The sequence below is a fragment of the Hyla sarda genome, unplaced genomic scaffold, assembly GCF_029499605.1.
Source record: "Hyla sarda isolate aHylSar1 unplaced genomic scaffold, aHylSar1.hap1 scaffold_1002, whole genome shotgun sequence".
NCBI classification, from domain to species: domain Eukaryota; kingdom Metazoa; phylum Chordata; class Amphibia; order Anura; family Hylidae; genus Hyla; species Hyla sarda.
The window spans coordinates 16,229-36,373 of record NW_026607621.1 but is presented as its reverse complement, the minus strand read 5'-3'; the positions used below and the strand labels follow the sequence as shown (position 1 = coordinate 36,373).

Below are 20,145 nucleotides of genomic sequence, written 5' to 3'. Positions count from 1 at the left end.
GGACCATAGAGTACGACACCTTTCTGACTGCTCTCGAAGTGAAGATGAAGTCTATCCGAGAACGGAGCGAGCCATCGGGACGGCTCCACGTATAGTTTACGGAGCCGTTCCCGATGGACCCGACAACGTCCTGCAAGGATGCCTCCGTCACCATCTCAATCAGCAGTTTAGACGTCACGTCCAGGTTGGCGGATGTGCCAGAACTGCGCCCTTCCACCTCAATGGGGCAGTTGAAGTCACCACCCAACACTACTGCCCTAGTGGTGGCGAGTTCAGCCCGCAGGGCCTGGAGAACCTCCAGTCGGACATCCCTCTCAGGGGAGGCATACACGTTGATGAGCCGCACGGGCTCACCCGCCCAGGAACCGTCTGCGACAAGAAGTCTGCCACAGACGAGCTCCCGGACGGAATCAAGTGCAAAGTTACCTCCCCTGATCAGGATGGCCACCCCCGCAGACCTATTGTCGCCCCCACCAGACCAGTAGGAAGGGCCGTGAGGCCACTGCCTGGCCAGATGGTTGTAAGACCTAGAAGCAGACAAAGCACATTCCTGCAACATGTAAACATCACACCTCTGGGAATCTAAGAACGTAAGAACAGTCTGAAATCTGAACCAAGCTCTAATACTCCTCACATTAATGCAGAAGATGTTGAGATCAGCCATGGGAATAAAAAGAGAGGTTAGTTCTGATACTAGTTACCAGTCTGGTCGGACGGGTCCTCTTCTCTGGCGCCTGTCGGCTCCTGTGGCTTCTCGTAGCGCCCTTCCAAGAACTCGTCGTAGACCGTGTTGGACGGAGTGTCCAGGATTTTCTTAACCTCTGGGTCCTGCAGCAGCTCCTCCATAGATTGAGCTTGGACTGGCTCTGCTTGGACCTGCTCCACTTGGGCCTGCTCCATCACCTCCTCTCCTTCTGAAGCCTCAAGGCTCTCGCAGACCTGCTCCATCTCCTCCTCCTCATCTGAAGCTTGAGGGGTCTCGCAGGTCTCGATTATCTTTCTTTTGTGGGACTCTTCTGATACGTTGTCCCTTCCTTTCCTCTTCCTCTGTATGGTACCTGGGGGAGGAAGCACAGGAAAGTCCTCCGAAGGGCGGGCACCAGCAGCTGGAGGGGGGTTAGGTGCTGCTGGGCCAGGAGAGAAAGGAGGCTGGGTGGGGCGGGGGGCAGGAGAGAGTGCCCGGGCAGGGGAGGACGGGGCAGGGGTGGGCCGGGCAGGGGAGGACGGGGCAGGGGTGGGCCGGGCAGGGGAGGACGGGGCAGGGGTGGGCCGGGGTGGGGTACGGGGGGCAGGGGTGGGCCGGGGTGGGGTACGGGGGGCAGGGGTGGGGCGGGATGGGGCAGGAGGGGCGGGGGTGGGACGGGATGGGGCAGGAGGGGCAGGGGTGGGACGGGATGGGGCAGGAGGGGCAGGGGTGGGACGGGATGGGGCAGGGGTGGGACGGGATGGGGCAGGGGTGGGGCGGGATGGGGCAGGAGATGGGGCGGGAGGGGCAGGGGATGGGGCGGGAGGGGCAGGGGAGGGGCGGGACGGGGCAGGGGTGGTGGCTTTCGCCTTCTTACCCTCCTTGGTCGGCTTGGCCATCCGTGGTGTTGGCTCCGGAGCTGGGGCTGGCTTCGGTGCTCTCGCTGCCACAGATGCCCATGTTCTCTCCCTCTGGGGGCAGTCCTTGTAGCTGTGGGCTGCCAGTCCGCAGAGGTTGCAGGTCTTGCTCTTGGGGCAGTCCTTGGTCGTGTGACCTGTCACACGGCAATACCTGCAGGCATCCTCCGTACAGTCCTTGCCCTCGTGGCCCATCTTGCCACATCTCCTGCAGGTCTGCGGCATGTCCGGGTAGAAGATAAGTCCTGTGGAGTTGCCCAAGGAAAATGTCGTTGGCAGGTGCTGTAGTCCGTCTGGAGAAGCAGGGTTCTTGTTGAGTCTGACGACCACAGACCACTTGCAGGTCCAGTATCCGAGTGAGTTCAGGATGCGGGTGGGCTCCCTCACCACGGTGCAGAAGCGCTTCAGGAAGGTCGAGATGTCCGTGCCTGGGGTGTGTGGGTTCCGCATTGAGACCGTCACCCGCCTCTCCTCTCTTTGAATAAGGCAGTTGCCCACAAAGCGAGAGAAAGGGGATTCGGGACTCGCCGCTTTCACCACCTCCCAGTATCTTCTACAGGTCCCAATGGTGGCAAAGGTGATGTAGAAGATTCCCGAAAAGAAGGTTGCTATTCCCAGGGTGTCAGCCGTGGGGAAGCCTTGATCCGCCAGCATCTTCTTGCAGAACACGTCGTGGGACATGTCCGGCACCCTTCCGTCCACGGGCTTGAGCTTCAAGGCAACAGTCTGCCTCATCCAGGGCTCCAGGGTTGGAGCTTCCAGGTTAGGAATTCTGCCGCCCTTCTGCCTTGCCGTGGTGGAGGTTGAAGCTTGCTGTGGTTGGGGCTGGACCTCCAGGCCTTGCCCTGCAGCCTCCTGGGTGGACTTGCTGGTTGAGGCCATGGCTTCTTCCAGCAGGCTCTTTTCCGCTTCCTTGCTTGCTTGTGGAGAGAGGCTTCGCAAAGTCTTCTTTCCCGGGTGGGAGGAGCTATGCAGATCCGGTCCCGGTGGGAGGAGCTATGCAAATCCTTCTCCAGAGGCAGCGAGTTTCTTCGAAAAGATTCTGCGCCGCCTTCCTCTTCGCCGCTGTTCCGGAATTCACCGCCGATTCCCTTCTTCCAGGTTCTTCGTCGGCTTCTTCCGGAGCTGCAGTCTTCAAGATCTTCTCCTTCTTCAGATGTTCCGAGGCAGGCAGGAGACGATCTTCAGGTGGTATGCTCTAGAGAAATGCGGTTCTAATAAGAACGAAAAGTACTGCAATCGTACTACGCAAAATCTCTACCACAATGCTTGGAGTTCTTCAGACCGTAGCGATCATGGTATCTCCCCTGCCAGGTAAGTATCCCCTACTGATAAGAACAGATACTACACTTGATCTTAGCCAAAAGGCCGAGAAGCGATAACCGTGAAAGGGGCGGGCCCAACAAGGTCCCCTTCATGGGCACTATCACTGCTTGCTGTCAGGGAGGCTGCCAGACAATTTTCCATGCACACTCTGGGCTGGGGGGCAGTCAACCACCAGTACACACAGCAGAACCTAAACCCATACCATTATTGCTAAGCAGCAAGACAGGGGCCCATTGCACTCCCACGGGGCCTTTTTAAATGCAATCCATAACCCGGATTTGCCAGGAACCCTTCTTACTCCTCCTACTTGCATGTGACACTGGGCTTAGGATCTGCATAGGAAACACACACACAAGCACACACCTACCTTTGTTGCCTGCAGATGCCTCCTTGGCTGTCCCCAAACGGTATCAAACCAACACCCACGGGAAGCTGTAAGCATAGAGGACATGCCTGCACCCCATTGGACTTACCTGTGTGGGTTAAATCCGGGTTATTTGACAACCTATGGCGGTGATGGTTCTGCTCAGGCAGAGCAGTGCTGATGCTCCTCATAAAGCTGTCGCTGCTGTGAAGGTTCTAGGTGACATCACAAATCCCTTTGGTTACATACACAACAAAGCTGGGTTGTTGTTGTTTACACTCTGCAAGGCCTGTGGAAGTGAGTGACATCATAGCACTGTAGTTCTGAGGGTTCAAGATGGATGCAACAATCTCCTGTTGCTTCTATGAAGGCCGTAATAGACGACATCACCAAACAGCTCCATAGTCACATACACAGCAAAGGAGAGATGTTGTTTACACCTAGTGATGTCAGTGGTATTGAGTGACATCACAGCACAGTGCTAAGGCTCCTGGGCCTGGACACAGCAGCGGCTGCAATATCTCAACGGAGAATACGTTTATATCTATGTGTGTGTGTGCGCATATATATATATATATATATATATATATATATATATATATATATATTTCTCCGCCGAAATCACTTTTAAACCCATTTCCACCTTTTTTTCCCTTCTCTTCCTCTTACTTTTTTTTCACGTTTTTTTACGTTTTTCTCCTTTTCGCCTCTTTTCTGGGCGTATTATTCTTCTTTTTCTTCTTTTTTTTCGTCTAATGCATACCCCATCAGTGCAGCAATGCTTATTCAATACCGCCAGCAGATGGAGACACTGGGGGATAATTTTCTAAGGATTTATACTGATTTTTCCTGTCTGAATTTGTCGCACAGAAAGTTGCAGGCCAAATATGTGTGACATTTCTGCGACTTTAGCTTCTAGAGCATTTTTACAACATTATACATAGGTGCTGAATATATAAAAAGCGACTGTTCAGCGACAGACAAGTCGCATCGGCTGAAAGTAGGCCAGAATGTCAGTCCATGTTGGAGCAGGTTTAGATACAGTCTAAAGCATAGATCTCAAAGTCTGTGCACAGAATTTAGCAAGGGCCTCGCACCTTCTGATGCATCAGGTAGGTGCACAATAGCATAGCCTAACCCTCTGTACTTTGGTCTATATTGATGCGGGACATAGACAGCCAGCTGATGACCAATCCATTAGTGCAATGGATGGCTGGAAGCATTTGTCTTTGCCTTTGCAATACCACAGAAGCAATGCATGGTCAATGTACAGCAATGACACACCTGTGTGAACAGCCAGGAGACCCCCCCCCCCCCATGTTATGTTACATAGTTACATAGTTAGTACGGTCGAAAAAAGACATATGTCCATCACGTTCAACCAGGGAATTAAGGGGTAGGGGTGTGGCGCGATATTGGGGAAGGGATGAGATTTTATATTTCTTCATAAGCATTAATCTTATTTTGTCAATTAGGAACATTCAGCACCCACCCGCTATCAAGGCAGCTGCCTATCATGTCATGCCCTACCTGCACAGGTGTGCTGGCTACTCAAATGATCCAATTAAGGAGGCCATTTAGTCAGCAGCAGCAGAAGTCCTGTGCCTGGACGCTCCAACAGGGGCCAGACACAAGCAGAAGCAGAAGCAGCAGAAGCAGCAGCAGCACCACCTTTTGTTTATTGGCTGCAGCAGCAGCAAGGCCCACAGGGCTGGCTAGCTGGCTAGCCAGCAAGCAGGTAGCAATGAAAGTAGGAATCTTTCTTTTTAACCCTGTAAGGGGGTGGTGCACTGTACCCGAAGATACTGCCATATCGGGTCAATGCATAGGGCGACGGAAGCAAGCTTCGAAATCGGCCCCCGTTCTCAAAAATCCATTTAATATATGGTCCCCAGATAGGGGACGTATCAGATATTAAACTGATAAGAACAGATACTACACTTGATCTTAGCCAAAAGGCCGAGAAGCGATAACCGTGAAAGGGGCGGGCCCAACAAGGTCCCCTTCATGGGCACTATCACTGCTTGCTGTCAGGGAGGCTGCCAGACAATTTTCCATGCACACTCTGGGCTGGGGGGCAGTCAACCACCAGTACACACAGCAGAACCTAAACCCATACCATTATTGCTAAGCAGCAAGACAGGGGCCCATTGCACTCCCACGGGGCCTTTTTAAATGCAATCCATAACCCGGATTTGCCAGGAACCCTTCTTACTCCTCCTACTTGCATGTGACACTGGGCTTAGGATCTGCATAGGAAACACACACACAAGCACACACCTACCTTTGTTGCCTGCAGATGCCTCCTTGGCTGTCCCCAAACGGTATCAAACCAACACCCACGGGAAGCTGTAAGCATAGAGGACATGCCTGCACCCCATTGGACTTACCTGTGTGGGTTAAATCCGGGTTATTTGACAACCTATGGCGGTGATGGTTCTGCTCAGGCAGAGCAGTGCTGATGCTCCTCATAAAGCTGTCGCTGCTGTGAAGGTTCTAGGTGACATCACAAATCCCTTTGGTTACATACACAACAAAGCTGGGTTGTTGTTGTTTACACTCTGCAAGGCCTGTGGAAGTGAGTGACATCATAGCACTGTAGTTCTGAGGGTTCAAGATGGATGCAACAATCTCCTGTTGCTTCTATGAAGGCCGTAATAGACGACATCACCAAACAGCTCCATAGTCACATACACAGCAAAGGAGAGATGTTGTTTACACCTAGTGATGTCAGTGGTATTGAGTGACATCACAGCACAGTGCTAAGGCTCCTGGGCCTGGACACAGCAGCGGCTGCAATATCTCAACGGAGAATACGTTTATATCTATGTGTGTGTGTGCGCATATATATATATATATATATATATATATATATATATATATATTTCTCCGCCGAAATCACTTTTAAACCCATTTCCACCTTTTTTTCCCTTCTCTTCCTCTTACTTTTTTTTCACGTTTTTTTACGTTTTTCTCCTTTTCGCCTCTTTTCTGGGCGTATTATTCTTCTTTTTCTTCTTTTTTTTCGTCTAATGCATACCCCATCAGTGCAGCAATGCTTATTCAATACCGCCAGCAGATGGAGACACTGGGGGATAATTTTCTAAGGATTTATACTGATTTTTCCTGTCTGAATTTGTCGCACAGAAAGTTGCAGGCCAAATATGTGTGACATTTCTGCGACTTTAGCTTCTAGAGCATTTTTACAACATTATACATAGGTGCTGAATACATAAAAAGCGACTGTTCAGCGACAGACAAGTCGCATCGGCTGAAAGTAGGCCAGAATGTCAGTCCATGTTGGAGCAGGTTTAGATACAGTCTAAAGCATAGATCTCAAAGTCTGTGCACAGAATTTAGCAAGGGCCTCGCACCTTCTGATGCATCAGGTAGGTGCACAATAGCATAGCCTAACCCTCTGTACTTTGGTCTATATTGATGCGGGACATAGACAGCCAGCTGATGACCAATCCATTAGTGCAATGGATGGCTGGAAGCATTTGTCTTTGCCTTTGCAATACCACAGAAGCAATGCATGGTCAATGTACAGCAATGACACACCTGTGTGAACAGCCAGGAGACCCCCCCCCCCCCATGTTATGTTACATAGTTACATAGTTAGTACGGTCGAAAAAAGACATATGTCCATCACGTTCAACCAGGGAATTAAGGGGTAGGGGTGTGGCGCGATATTGGGGAAGGGATGAGATTTTATATTTCTTCATAAGCATTAATCTTATTTTGTCAATTAGGAACATTCAGCACCCACCCGCTATCAAGGCAGCTGCCTATCATGTCATGCCCTACCTGCACAGGTGTGCTGGCTACTCAAATGATCCAATTAAGGAGGCCATTTAGTCAGCAGCAGCAGAAGTCCTGTGCCTGGACGCTCCAACAGGGGCCAGACACAAGCAGAAGCAGAAGCAGCAGAAGCAGCAGCAGCACCACCTTTTGTTTATTGGCTGCAGCAGCAGCAAGGCCCACAGGGCTGGCTAGCTGGCTAGCCAGCAAGCAGGTAGCAATGAAAGTAGGAATCTTTCTTTTTAACCCTGTAAGGGGGTGGTGCACTGTACCCGAAGATACTGCCATATCGGGTCAATGCATAGGGCGACGGAAGCAAGCTTCGAAATCGGCCCCCGTTCTCAAAAATCCATTTAATATATGGTCCCCAGATAGGGGACGTATCAGATATTAAACTGATAAGAACAGATTCTTTTATCTAAAGCCGAGGAACGTGCTTTCGATTCACCCAAAGTGCAAGAAAAAGTGCAAACGTGTTACACTAAAAAAACGTGCACAAAGGATGCGGTCTATCGCAAGCCCTTCTCCGATAGGAGAGAGGCCCCCCAACAAACCTTACCCTTCACCTCCGGACCAAAAGGTACCTGCGAGGTTCCAGGTTCGATGTCCCTTTTCGCCGAAGCTACTAGGGGACCACAAATGCTCCCGGCATCCCCCTTGGCGTTGGCCAAGGTATCTGCCCGCAGAGCCGATTACGGTAGGTACCCTGCCAAAGCAGGAGTACCCGGGGTGTTTGCAGGGAGGTGCGGAACCTAATGGCCACACACACCTCCCCTAGACCGCCAGGAGGGACACCCAGAAGGGCTACCGCATCCTGACAAATCCTGTGAACACACAACACGCAAAAAGTGACACAGTGAGACAAAAAAGAAATAAATAAGTGAATGTGTGCAGATATACTGCCCGGACATCCGGCCGGATCTATAAAAATTTCTCTGATCCTAGCCAGAAGGCCGGGAATCAAGAGGTGAGTGCCACAAGGTGAAGAGATTATGGTGCCCGTGCTTCAACTCAGTGAGTCTATTCTCCCAGTGAGTTTCGGCACCTCGGGGTCACCACTCCCCGAGGCACAAAAGTACCTCGGCTCTAGACCCTCTCAGCCTCATGGCGAGACCCGGAGGGAACAGGTCACATCGGGGCAGCCGTCGAGCTGATTCCTCAGAACCAGCCCCGGAAAGCCCTGGTACACCTGCATCCTCCATGCAGCACCCATCCCAACCAGCATGAAAACTGATAAGAACAGATACTACACTTGATCTTAGCCAAAAGGCCGAGAAGCGATAACCGTGAAAGGGGCGGGCCCAACAAGGTCCCCTTCATGGGCACTATCACTGCTTGCTGTCAGGGAGGCTGCCAGACAATTTTCCATGCACACTCTGGGCTGGGGGGCAGTCAACCACCAGTACACACAGCAGAACCTAAACCCATACCATTATTGCTAAGCAGCAAGACAGGGGCCCATTGCACTCCCACGGGGCCTTTTTAAATGCAATCCATAACCCGGATTTGCCAGGAACCCTTCTTACTCCTCCTACTTGCATGTGACACTGGGCTTAGGATCTGCATAGGAAACACACACACAAGCACACACCTACCTTTGTTGCCTGCAGATGCCTCCTTGGCTGTCCCCAAACGGTATCAAACCAACACCCACGGGAAGCTGTAAGCATAGAGGACATGCCTGCACCCCATTGGACTTACCTGTGTGGGTTAAATCCGGGTTATTTGACAACCTATGGCGGTGATGGTTCTGCTCAGGCAGAGCAGTGCTGATGCTCCTCATAAAGCTGTCGCTGCTGTGAAGGTTCTAGGTGACATCACAAATCCCTTTGGTTACATACACAACAAAGCTGGGTTGTTGTTGTTTACACTCTGCAAGGCCTGTGGAAGTGAGTGACATCATAGCACTGTAGTTCTGAGGGTTCAAGATGGATGCAACAATCTCCTGTTGCTTCTATGAAGGCCGTAATAGACGACATCACCAAACAGCTCCATAGTCACATACACAGCAAAGGAGAGATGTTGTTTACACCTAGTGATGTCAGTGGTATTGAGTGACATCACAGCACAGTGCTAAGGCTCCTGGGCCTGGACACAGCAGCGGCTGCAATATCTCAACGGAGAATACGTTTATATCTATGTGTGTGTGTGCGCATATATATATATATATATATATATATATATATATATATATATATATTTCTCCGCCGAAATCACTTTTAAACCCATTTCCACCTTTTTTTCCCTTCTCTTCCTCTTACTTTTTTTTCACGTTTTTTTACGTTTTTCTCCTTTTCGCCTCTTTTCTGGGCGTATTATTCTTCTTTTTCTTCTTTTTTTTCGTCTAATGCATACCCCATCAGTGCAGCAATGCTTATTCAATACCGCCAGCAGATGGAGACACTGGGGGATAATTTTCTAAGGATTTATACTGATTTTTCCTGTCTGAATTTGTCGCACAGAAAGTTGCAGGCCAAATATGTGTGACATTTCTGCGACTTTAGCTTCTAGAGCATTTTTACAACATTATACATAGGTGCTGAATACATAAAAAGCGACTGTTCAGCGACAGACAAGTCGCATCGGCTGAAAGTAGGCCAGAATGTCAGTCCATGTTGGAGCAGGTTTAGATACAGTCTAAAGCATAGATCTCAAAGTCTGTGCACAGAATTTAGCAAGGGCCTCGCACCTTCTGATGCATCAGGTAGGTGCACAATAGCATAGCCTAACCCTCTGTACTTTGGTCTATATTGATGCGGGACATAGACAGCCAGCTGATGACCAATCCATTAGTGCAATGGATGGCTGGAAGCATTTGTCTTTGCCTTTGCAATACCACAGAAGCAATGCATGGTCAATGTACAGCAATGACACACCTGTGTGAACAGCCAGGAGACCCCCCCCCCCCCCCATGTTATGTTACATAGTTACATAGTTAGTACGGTCGAAAAAAGACATATGTCCATCACGTTCAACCAGGGAATTAAGGGGTAGGGGTGTGGCGCGATATTGGGGAAGGGATGAGATTTTATATTTCTTCATAAGCATTAATCTTATTTTGTCAATTAGGAACATTCAGCACCCACCCGCTATCAAGGCAGCTGCCTATCATGTCATGCCCTACCTGCACAGGTGTGCTGGCTACTCAAATGATCCAATTAAGGAGGCCATTTAGTCAGCAGCAGCAGAAGTCCTGTGCCTGGACGCTCCAACAGGGGCCAGACACAAGCAGAAGCAGAAGCAGCAGAAGCAGCAGCAGCACCACCTTTTGTTTATTGGCTGCAGCAGCAGCAAGGCCCACAGGGCTGGCTAGCTGGCTAGCCAGCAAGCAGGTAGCAATGAAAGTAGGAATCTTTCTTTTTAACCCTGTAAGGGGGTGGTGCACTGTACCCGAAGATACTGCCATATCGGGTCAATGCATAGGGCGACGGAAGCAAGCTTCGAAATCGGCCCCCGTTCTCAAAAATCCATTTAATATATGGTCCCCAGATAGGGGACGTATCAGATATTAAACTGATAAGAACAGATACTACACTTGATCTTAGCCAAAAGGCCGAGAAGCGATAACCGTGAAAGGGGCGGGCCCAACAAGGTCCCCTTCATGGGCACTATCACTGCTTGCTGTCAGGGAGGCTGCCAGACAATTTTCCATGCACACTCTGGGCTGGGGGGCAGTCAACCACCAGTACACACAGCAGAACCTAAACCCATACCATTATTGCTAAGCAGCAAGACAGGGGCCCATTGCACTCCCACGGGGCCTTTTTAAATGCAATCCATAACCCGGATTTGCCAGGAACCCTTCTTACTCCTCCTACTTGCATGTGACACTGGGCTTAGGATCTGCATAGGAAACACACACACAAGCACACACCTACCTTTGTTGCCTGCAGATGCCTCCTTGGCTGTCCCCAAACGGTATCAAACCAACACCCACGGGAAGCTGTAAGCATAGAGGACATGCCTGCACCCCATTGGACTTACCTGTGTGGGTTAAATCCGGGTTATTTGACAACCTATGGCGGTGATGGTTCTGCTCAGGCAGAGCAGTGCTGATGCTCCTCATAAAGCTGTCGCTGCTGTGAAGGTTCTAGGTGACATCACAAATCCCTTTGGTTACATACACAACAAAGCTGGGTTGTTGTTGTTTACACTCTGCAAGGCCTGTGGAAGTGAGTGACATCATAGCACTGTAGTTCTGAGGGTTCAAGATGGATGCAACAATCTCCTGTTGCTTCTATGAAGGCCGTAATAGACGACATCACCAAACAGCTCCATAGTCACATACACAGCAAAGGAGAGATGTTGTTTACACCTAGTGATGTCAGTGGTATTGAGTGACATCACAGCACAGTGCTAAGGCTCCTGGGCCTGGACACAGCAGCGGCTGCAATATCTCAACGGAGAATACGTTTATATCTATGTGTGTGTGTGCGCATATATATATATATATATATATATATATATATATATATATATATATATATTCTCCGCCGAAATCACTTTTAAACCCATTTCCACCTTTTTTTCCCTTCTCTTCCTCTTACTTTTTTTTCACGTTTTTTTACGTTTTTCTCCTTTTCGCCTCTTTTCTGGGCGTATTATTCTTCTTTTTCTTCTTTTTTTTCGTCTAATGCATACCCCATCAGTGCAGCAATGCTTATTCAATACCGCCAGCAGATGGAGACACTGGGGGATAATTTTCTAAGGATTTATACTGATTTTTCCTGTCTGAATTTGTCGCACAGAAAGTTGCAGGCCAAATATGTGTGACATTTCTGCGACTTTAGCTTCTAGAGCATTTTTACAACATTATACATAGGTGCTGAATACATAAAAAGCGACTGTTCAGCGACAGACAAGTCGCATCGGCTGAAAGTAGGCCAGAATGTCAGTCCATGTTGGAGCAGGTTTAGATACAGTCTAAAGCATAGATCTCAAAGTCTGTGCACAGAATTTAGCAAGGGCCTCGCACCTTCTGATGCATCAGGTAGGTGCACAATAGCATAGCCTAACCCTCTGTACTTTGGTCTATATTGATGCGGGACATAGACAGCCAGCTGATGACCAATCCATTAGTGCAATGGATGGCTGGAAGCATTTGTCTTTGCCTTTGCAATACCACAGAAGCAATGCATGGTCAATGTACAGCAATGACACACCTGTGTGAACAGCCAGGAGACCCCCCCCCCCCCCCATGTTATGTTACATAGTTACATAGTTAGTACGGTCGAAAAAAGACATATGTCCATCACGTTCAACCAGGGAATTAAGGGGTAGGGGTGTGGCGCGATATTGGGGAAGGGATGAGATTTTATATTTCTTCATAAGCATTAATCTTATTTTGTCAATTAGGAACATTCAGCACCCACCCGCTATCAAGGCAGCTGCCTATCATGTCATGCCCTACCTGCACAGGTGTGCTGGCTACTCAAATGATCCAATTAAGGAGGCCATTTAGTCAGCAGCAGCAGAAGTCCTGTGCCTGGACGCTCCAACAGGGGCCAGACACAAGCAGAAGCAGAAGCAGCAGAAGCAGCAGCAGCACCACCTTTTGTTTATTGGCTGCAGCAGCAGCAAGGCCCACAGGGCTGGCTAGCTGGCTAGCCAGCAAGCAGGTAGCAATGAAAGTAGGAATCTTTCTTTTTAACCCTGTAAGGGGGTGGTGCACTGTACCCGAAGATACTGCCATATCGGGTCAATGCATAGGGCGACGGAAGCAAGCTTCGAAATCGGCCCCCGTTCTCAAAAATCCATTTAATATATGGTCCCCAGATAGGGGACGTATCAGATATTAAACTGATAAGAACAGATACTACACTTGATCTTAGCCAAAAGGCCGAGAAGCGATAACCGTGAAAGGGGCGGGCCCAACAAGGTCCCCTTCATGGGCACTATCACTGCTTGCTGTCAGGGAGGCTGCCAGACAATTTTCCATGCACACTCTGGGCTGGGGGGCAGTCAACCACCAGTACACACAGCAGAACCTAAACCCATACCATTATTGCTAAGCAGCAAGACAGGGGCCCATTGCACTCCCACGGGGCCTTTTTAAATGCAATCCATAACCCGGATTTGCCAGGAACCCTTCTTACTCCTCCTACTTGCATGTGACACTGGGCTTAGGATCTGCATAGGAAACACACACACAAGCACACACCTACCTTTGTTGCCTGCAGATGCCTCCTTGGCTGTCCCCAAACGGTATCAAACCAACACCCACGGGAAGCTGTAAGCATAGAGGACATGCCTGCACCCCATTGGACTTACCTGTGTGGGTTAAATCCGGGTTATTTGACAACCTATGGCGGTGATGGTTCTGCTCAGGCAGAGCAGTGCTGATGCTCCTCATAAAGCTGTCGCTGCTGTGAAGGTTCTAGGTGACATCACAAATCCCTTTGGTTACATACACAACAAAGCTGGGTTGTTGTTGTTTACACTCTGCAAGGCCTGTGGAAGTGAGTGACATCATAGCACTGTAGTTCTGAGGGTTCAAGATGGATGCAACAATCTCCTGTTGCTTCTATGAAGGCCGTAATAGACGACATCACCAAACAGCTCCATAGTCACATACACAGCAAAGGAGAGATGTTGTTTACACCTAGTGATGTCAGTGGTATTGAGTGACATCACAGCACAGTGCTAAGGCTCCTGGGCCTGGACACAGCAGCGGCTGCAATATCTCAACGGAGAATACGTTTATATCTATGTGTGTGTGTGCGCATATATATATATATATATATATATATATATATATATATATATATTTCTCCGCCGAAATCACTTTTAAACCCATTTCCACCTTTTTTTCCCTTCTCTTCCTCTTACTTTTTTTTCACGTTTTTTTACGTTTTTCTCCTTTTCGCCTCTTTTCTGGGCGTATTATTCTTCTTTTTCTTCTTTTTTTTCGTCTAATGCATACCCCATCAGTGCAGCAATGCTTATTCAATACCGCCAGCAGATGGAGACACTGGGGGATAATTTTCTAAGGATTTATACTGATTTTTCCTGTCTGAATTTGTCGCACAGAAAGTTGCAGGCCAAATATGTGTGACATTTCTGCGACTTTAGCTTCTAGAGCATTTTTACAACATTATACATAGGTGCTGAATACATAAAAAGCGACTGTTCAGCGACAGACAAGTCGCATCGGCTGAAAGTAGGCCAGAATGTCAGTCCATGTTGGAGCAGGTTTAGATACAGTCTAAAGCATAGATCTCAAAGTCTGTGCACAGAATTTAGCAAGGGCCTCGCACCTTCTGATGCATCAGGTAGGTGCACAATAGCATAGCCTAACCCTCTGTACTTTGGTCTATATTGATGCGGGACATAGACAGCCAGCTGATGACCAATCCATTAGTGCAATGGATGGCTGGAAGCATTTGTCTTTGCCTTTGCAATACCACAGAAGCAATGCATGGTCAATGTACAGCAATGACACACCTGTGTGAACAGCCAGGAGACCCCCCCCCCCCCCCATGTTATGTTACATAGTTACATAGTTAGTACGGTCGAAAAAAGACATATGTCCATCACGTTCAACCAGGGAATTAAGGGGTAGGGGTGTGGCGCGATATTGGGGAAGGGATGAGATTTTATATTTCTTCATAAGCATTAATCTTATTTTGTCAATTAGGAACATTCAGCACCCACCCGCTATCAAGGCAGCTGCCTATCATGTCATGCCCTACCTGCACAGGTGTGCTGGCTACTCAAATGATCCAATTAAGGAGGCCATTTAGTCAGCAGCAGCAGAAGTCCTGTGCCTGGACGCTCCAACAGGGGCCAGACACAAGCAGAAGCAGAAGCAGCAGAAGCAGCAGCAGCACCACCTTTTGTTTATTGGCTGCAGCAGCAGCAAGGCCCACAGGGCTGGCTAGCTGGCTAGCCAGCAAGCAGGTAGCAATGAAAGTAGGAATCTTTCTTTTTAACCCTGTAAGGGGGTGGTGCACTGTACCCGAAGATACTGCCATATCGGGTCAATGCATAGGGCGACGGAAGCAAGCTTCGAAATCGGCCCCCGTTCTCAAAAATCCATTTAATATATGGTCCCCAGATAGGGGACGTATCAGATATTAAACTGATAAGAACAGATACTACACTTGATCTTAGCCAAAAGGCCGAGAAGCGATAACCGTGAAAGGGGCGGGCCCAACAAGGTCCCCTTCATGGGCACTATCACTGCTTGCTGTCAGGGAGGCTGCCAGACAATTTTCCATGCACACTCTGGGCTGGGGGGCAGTCAACCACCAGTACACACAGCAGAACCTAAACCCATACCATTATTGCTAAGCAGCAAGACAGGGGCCCATTGCACTCCCACGGGGCCTTTTTAAATGCAATCCATAACCCGGATTTGCCAGGAACCCTTCTTACTCCTCCTACTTGCATGTGACACTGGGCTTAGGATCTGCATAGGAAACACACACACAAGCACACACCTACCTTTGTTGCCTGCAGATGCCTCCTTGGCTGTCCCCAAACGGTATCAAACCAACACCCACGGGAAGCTGTAAGCATAGAGGACATGCCTGCACCCCATTGGACTTACCTGTGTGGGTTAAATCCGGGTTATTTGACAACCTATGGCGGTGATGGTTCTGCTCAGGCAGAGCAGTGCTGATGCTCCTCATAAAGCTGTCGCTGCTGTGAAGGTTCTAGGTGACATCACAAATCCCTTTGGTTACATACACAACAAAGCTGGGTTGTTGTTGTTTACACTCTGCAAGGCCTGTGGAAGTGAGTGACATCATAGCACTGTAGTTCTGAGGGTTCAAGATGGATGCAACAATCTCCTGTTGCTTCTATGAAGGCCGTAATAGACGACATCACCAAACAGCTCCATAGTCACATACACAGCAAAGGAGAGATGTTGTTTACACCTAGTGATGTCAGTGGTATTGAGTGACATCACAGCACAGTGCTAAGGCTCCTGGGCCTGGACACAGCAGCGGCTGCAATATCTCAACGGAGAATACGTTTATATCTATGTGTGTGTGTGCGCATATATATATATATATATATATATATATATATATATATATTTCTCCGCCGAAATCACTTTTAAACCCATTTCCACCTTTTTTTCCCTTCTCTTCCTCTTACTTTTTTTTCACGTTTTTTTACGTTTTTCTCCTTTTCGCCTCTTTTCTGGGCGTATTATTCTTCTTTTTCTTCTTTTTTTTCGTCTAATGCATACCCCATCAGTGCAGCAATGCTTATTCAATACCGCCAGCAGATGGAGACACTGGGGGATAATTTTCTAAGGATTTATACTGATTTTTCCTGTCTGAATTTGTCGCACAGAAAGTTGCAGGCCAAATATGTGTGACATTTCTGCGACTTTAGCTTCTAGAGCATTTTTACAACATTATACATAGGTGCTGAATACATAAAAAGCGACTGTTCAGCGACAGACAAGTCGCATCGGCTGAAAGTAGGCCAGAATGTCAGTCCATGTTGGAGCAGGTTTAGATACAGTCTAAAGCATAGATCTCAAAGTCTGTGCACAGAATTTAGCAAGGGCCTCGCACCTTCTGATGCATCAGGTAGGTGCACAATAGCATAGCCTAACCCTCTGTACTTTGGTCTATATTGATGCGGGACATAGACAGCCAGCTGATGACCAATCCATTAGTGCAATGGATGGCTGGAAGCATTTGTCTTTGCCTTTGCAATACCACAGAAGCAATGCATGGTCAATGTACAGCAATGACACACCTGTGTGAACAGCCAGGAGACCCCCCCCCCCCCATGTTATGTTACATAGTTACATAGTTAGTACGGTCGAAAAAAGACATATGTCCATCACGTTCAACCAGGGAATTAAGGGGTAGGGGTGTGGCGCGATATTGGGGAAGGGATGAGATTTTATATTTCTTCATAAGCATTAATCTTATTTTGTCAATTAGGAACATTCAGCACCCACCCGCTATCAAGGCAGCTGCCTATCATGTCATGCCCTACCTGCACAGGTGTGCTGGCTACTCAAATGATCCAATTAAGGAGGCCATTTAGTCAGCAGCAGCAGAAGTCCTGTGCCTGGACGCTCCAACAGGGGCCAGACACAAGCAGAAGCAGAAGCAGCAGAAGCAGCAGCAGCACCACCTTTTGTTTATTGGCTGCAGCAGCAGCAAGGCCCACAGGGCTGGCTAGCTGGCTAGCCAGCAAGCAGGTAGCAATGAAAGTAGGAATCTTTCTTTTTAACCCTGTAAGGGGGTGGTGCACTGTACCCGAAGATACTGCCATATCGGGTCAATGCATAGGGCGACGGAAGCAAGCTTCGAAATCGGCCCCCGTTCTCAAAAATCCATTTAATATATGGTCCCCAGATAGGGGACGTATCAGATATTAAACTGATAAGAACAGATACTACACTTGATCTTAGCCAAAAGGCCGAGAAGCGATAACCGTGAAAGGGGCGGGCCCAACAAGGTCCCCTTCATGGGCACTATCACTGCTTGCTGTCAGGGAGGCTGCCAGACAATTTTCCATGCACACTCTGGGCTGGGGGGCAGTCAACCACCAGTACACACAGCAGAACCTAAACCCATACCATTATTGCTAAGCAGCAAGACAGGGGCCCATTGCACTCCCACGGGGCCTTTTTAAATGCAATCCATAACCCGGATTTGCCAGGAACCCTTCTTACTCCTCCTACTTGCATGTGACACTGGGCTTAGGATCTGCATAGGAAACACACACACAAGCACACACCTACCTTTGTTGCCTGCAGATGCCTCCTTGGCTGTCCCCAAACGGTATCAAACCAACACCCACGGGAAGCTGTAAGCATAGAGGACATGCCTGCACCCCATTGGACTTACCTGTGTGGGTTAAATCCGGGTTATTTGACAACCTATGGCGGTGATGGTTCTGCTCAGGCAGAGCAGTGCTGATGCTCCTCATAAAGCTGTCGCTGCTGTGAAGGTTCTAGGTGACATCACAAATCCCTTTGGTTACATACACAACAAAGCTGGGTTGTTGTTGTTTACACTCTGCAAGGCCTGTGGAAGTGAGTGACATCATAGCACTGTAGTTCTGAGGGTTCAAGATGGATGCAACAATCTCCTGTTGCTTCTATGAAGGCCGTAATAGACGACATCACCAAACAGCTCCATAGTCACATACACAGCAAAGGAGAGATGTTGTTTACACCTAGTGATGTCAGTGGTATTGAGTGACATCACAGCACAGTGCTAAGGCTCCTGGACACAGCAGCGGCTGCAATATCTCAACGGAGAATACGTTTATATCTATGTGTGTGTGTGCGCATATATATATATATATATATATATATATATATATATATATATATATATATATATTTCTCCGCCGAAATCACTTTTAAACCCATTTCCACCTTTTTTTCCCTTCTCTTCCTCTTACTTTTTTTTCACGTTTTTTTACGTTTTTCTCCTTTTCGCCTCTTTTCTGGGCGTATTATTCTTCTTTTTCTTCTTTTTTTTCGTCTAATGCATACCCCATCAGTGCAGCAATGCTTATTCAATACCGCCAGCAGATGGAGACACTGGGGGATAATTTTCTAAGGATTTATACTGATTTTTCCTGTCTGAATTTGTCGCACAGAAAGTTGCAGGCCAAATATGTGTGACATTTCTGCGACTTTAGCTTCTAGAGCATTTTTACAACATTATACATAGGTGCTGAATACATAAAAAGCGACTGTTCAGCGACAGACAAGTCGCATCGGCTGAAAGTAGGCCAGAATGTCAGTCCATGTTGGAGCAGGTTTAGATACAGTCTAAAGCATAGATCTCAAAGTCTGTGCACAGAATTTAGCAAGGGCCTCGCACCTTCTGATGCATCAGGTAGGTGCACAATAGCATAGCCTAACCCTCTGTACTTTGGTCTATATTGATGCGGGACATAGACAGCCAGCTGATGACCAATCCATTAGTGCAATGGATGGCTGGAAGCATTTGTCTTTGCCTTTGCAATACCACAGAAGCAATGCATGGTCAATGTACAGCAATGACACACCTGTGTGAACAGCCAGGAGACCCCCCCCCCCCCCATGTTATGTTACATAGTTACATAGTTAGTACGGTCGAAAAAAGACATATGTCCATCACGTTCAACCAGGGAATTAAGGGGTAGGGGTGTGGCGCGATATTGGGGAAGGGATGAGATTTTATATTTCTTCATAAGCATTAATCTTATTTTGTCAATTAGGAACATTCAGCACCCACCCGCTATCAAGGCAGCTGCCTATCATGTCATGCCCTACCTGCACAGGTGTGCTGGCTACTCAAATGATCCAATTAAGGAGGCCATTTAGTCAGCAGCAGCAGAAGTCCTGTGCCTGGACGCTCCAACAGGGGCCAGACACAAGCAGAAGCAGAAGCAGCAGAAGCAGCAGCAGCACCACCTTTTGTTTATTGGCTGCAGCAGCAGCAAGGCCCACAGGGCTGGCTAGCTGGCTAGCCAGCAAGCAGGTAGCAATGAAAGTAGGAATCTTTCTTTTTAACCCTGTAAGGGGGTGGTGCACTGTACCCGAAGATACTGCCATATCGGGTCAATGCATAGGGCGACGGAAGCAAGCTTCGAAATCGGCCCCCGTTCTCAAAAATCCATTTAATATATGGTCCCCAGATAGGGGACGTATCAGATATTAAACTGATAAGAACAGATACTACACTTGATCTTAGCCAAAAGGCCGAGAAGCGATAACCGTGAAAGGGGCGGGCCCAACAAGGTCCCCTTCATGGGCACTATCACTGCTTGCTGTCAGGGAGGCTGCCAGACAATTTTCCATGCACACTCTGGGCTGGGGGGCAGTCAACCACCAGTACACACAGCAGAACCTAAACCCATACCATTATTGCTAAGCAGCAAGACAGGGGCCCATTGCACTCCCACGGGGCCTTTTTAAATGCAATCCATAACCCGGATTTGCCAGGAACCCTTCTTACTCCTCCTACTTGCATGTGACACTGGGCTTAGGATCTGCATAGGAAACACACACACAAGCACACACCTACCTTTGTTGCCTGCAGATGCCTCCTTGGCTGTCCCCAAACGGTATCAAA

At 48.5% G+C, this 20,145-nt stretch overlaps 6 non-coding genes and 3 pseudogenes across 6 annotated transcripts; all 9 read right to left on the bottom strand.

Annotated features, from left to right (window-relative positions):
- Positions 1–2,808: 2,808 nt before the first annotated feature.
- On the bottom strand, positions 2,809–2,982 carry LOC130298523 (U2 spliceosomal RNA; annotated as a pseudogene).
- Positions 2,983–5,072: 2,090 nt separating this feature from the next.
- Positions 5,073–5,263, bottom strand: LOC130298474 (U2 spliceosomal RNA). The gene has a single exon (XR_008849828.1). It is a non-coding gene; the product is annotated as a U2 spliceosomal RNA (small nuclear RNA).
- A 2,086-nt stretch (positions 5,264–7,349) lies between these two features.
- LOC130298516 (U2 spliceosomal RNA) lies at positions 7,350–7,529 on the bottom strand (annotated as a pseudogene).
- A 686-nt stretch (positions 7,530–8,215) lies between these two features.
- On the bottom strand, positions 8,216–8,375 carry LOC130298467 (U2 spliceosomal RNA; annotated as a pseudogene).
- A 2,092-nt stretch (positions 8,376–10,467) lies between these two features.
- LOC130298473 (U2 spliceosomal RNA) lies at positions 10,468–10,658 on the bottom strand. The gene has a single exon (XR_008849827.1). It is a non-coding gene; the product is annotated as a U2 spliceosomal RNA (small nuclear RNA).
- A 2,095-nt stretch (positions 10,659–12,753) lies between these two features.
- On the bottom strand, positions 12,754–12,944 carry LOC130298472 (U2 spliceosomal RNA). The gene has a single exon (XR_008849826.1). It is a non-coding gene; the product is annotated as a U2 spliceosomal RNA (small nuclear RNA).
- Positions 12,945–15,034: 2,090 nt separating this feature from the next.
- LOC130298471 (U2 spliceosomal RNA) lies at positions 15,035–15,225 on the bottom strand. Its single transcript, XR_008849825.1, has one exon. It is a non-coding gene; the product is annotated as a U2 spliceosomal RNA (small nuclear RNA).
- A 2,084-nt stretch (positions 15,226–17,309) lies between these two features.
- Positions 17,310–17,500, bottom strand: LOC130298518 (U2 spliceosomal RNA). Its single transcript, XR_008849865.1, has one exon. It is a non-coding gene; the product is annotated as a U2 spliceosomal RNA (small nuclear RNA).
- A 2,093-nt stretch (positions 17,501–19,593) lies between these two features.
- Positions 19,594–19,784, bottom strand: LOC130298506 (U2 spliceosomal RNA). The gene has a single exon (XR_008849857.1). It is a non-coding gene; the product is annotated as a U2 spliceosomal RNA (small nuclear RNA).
- Between the last annotated feature and the right edge of the window lie 361 nt (positions 19,785–20,145).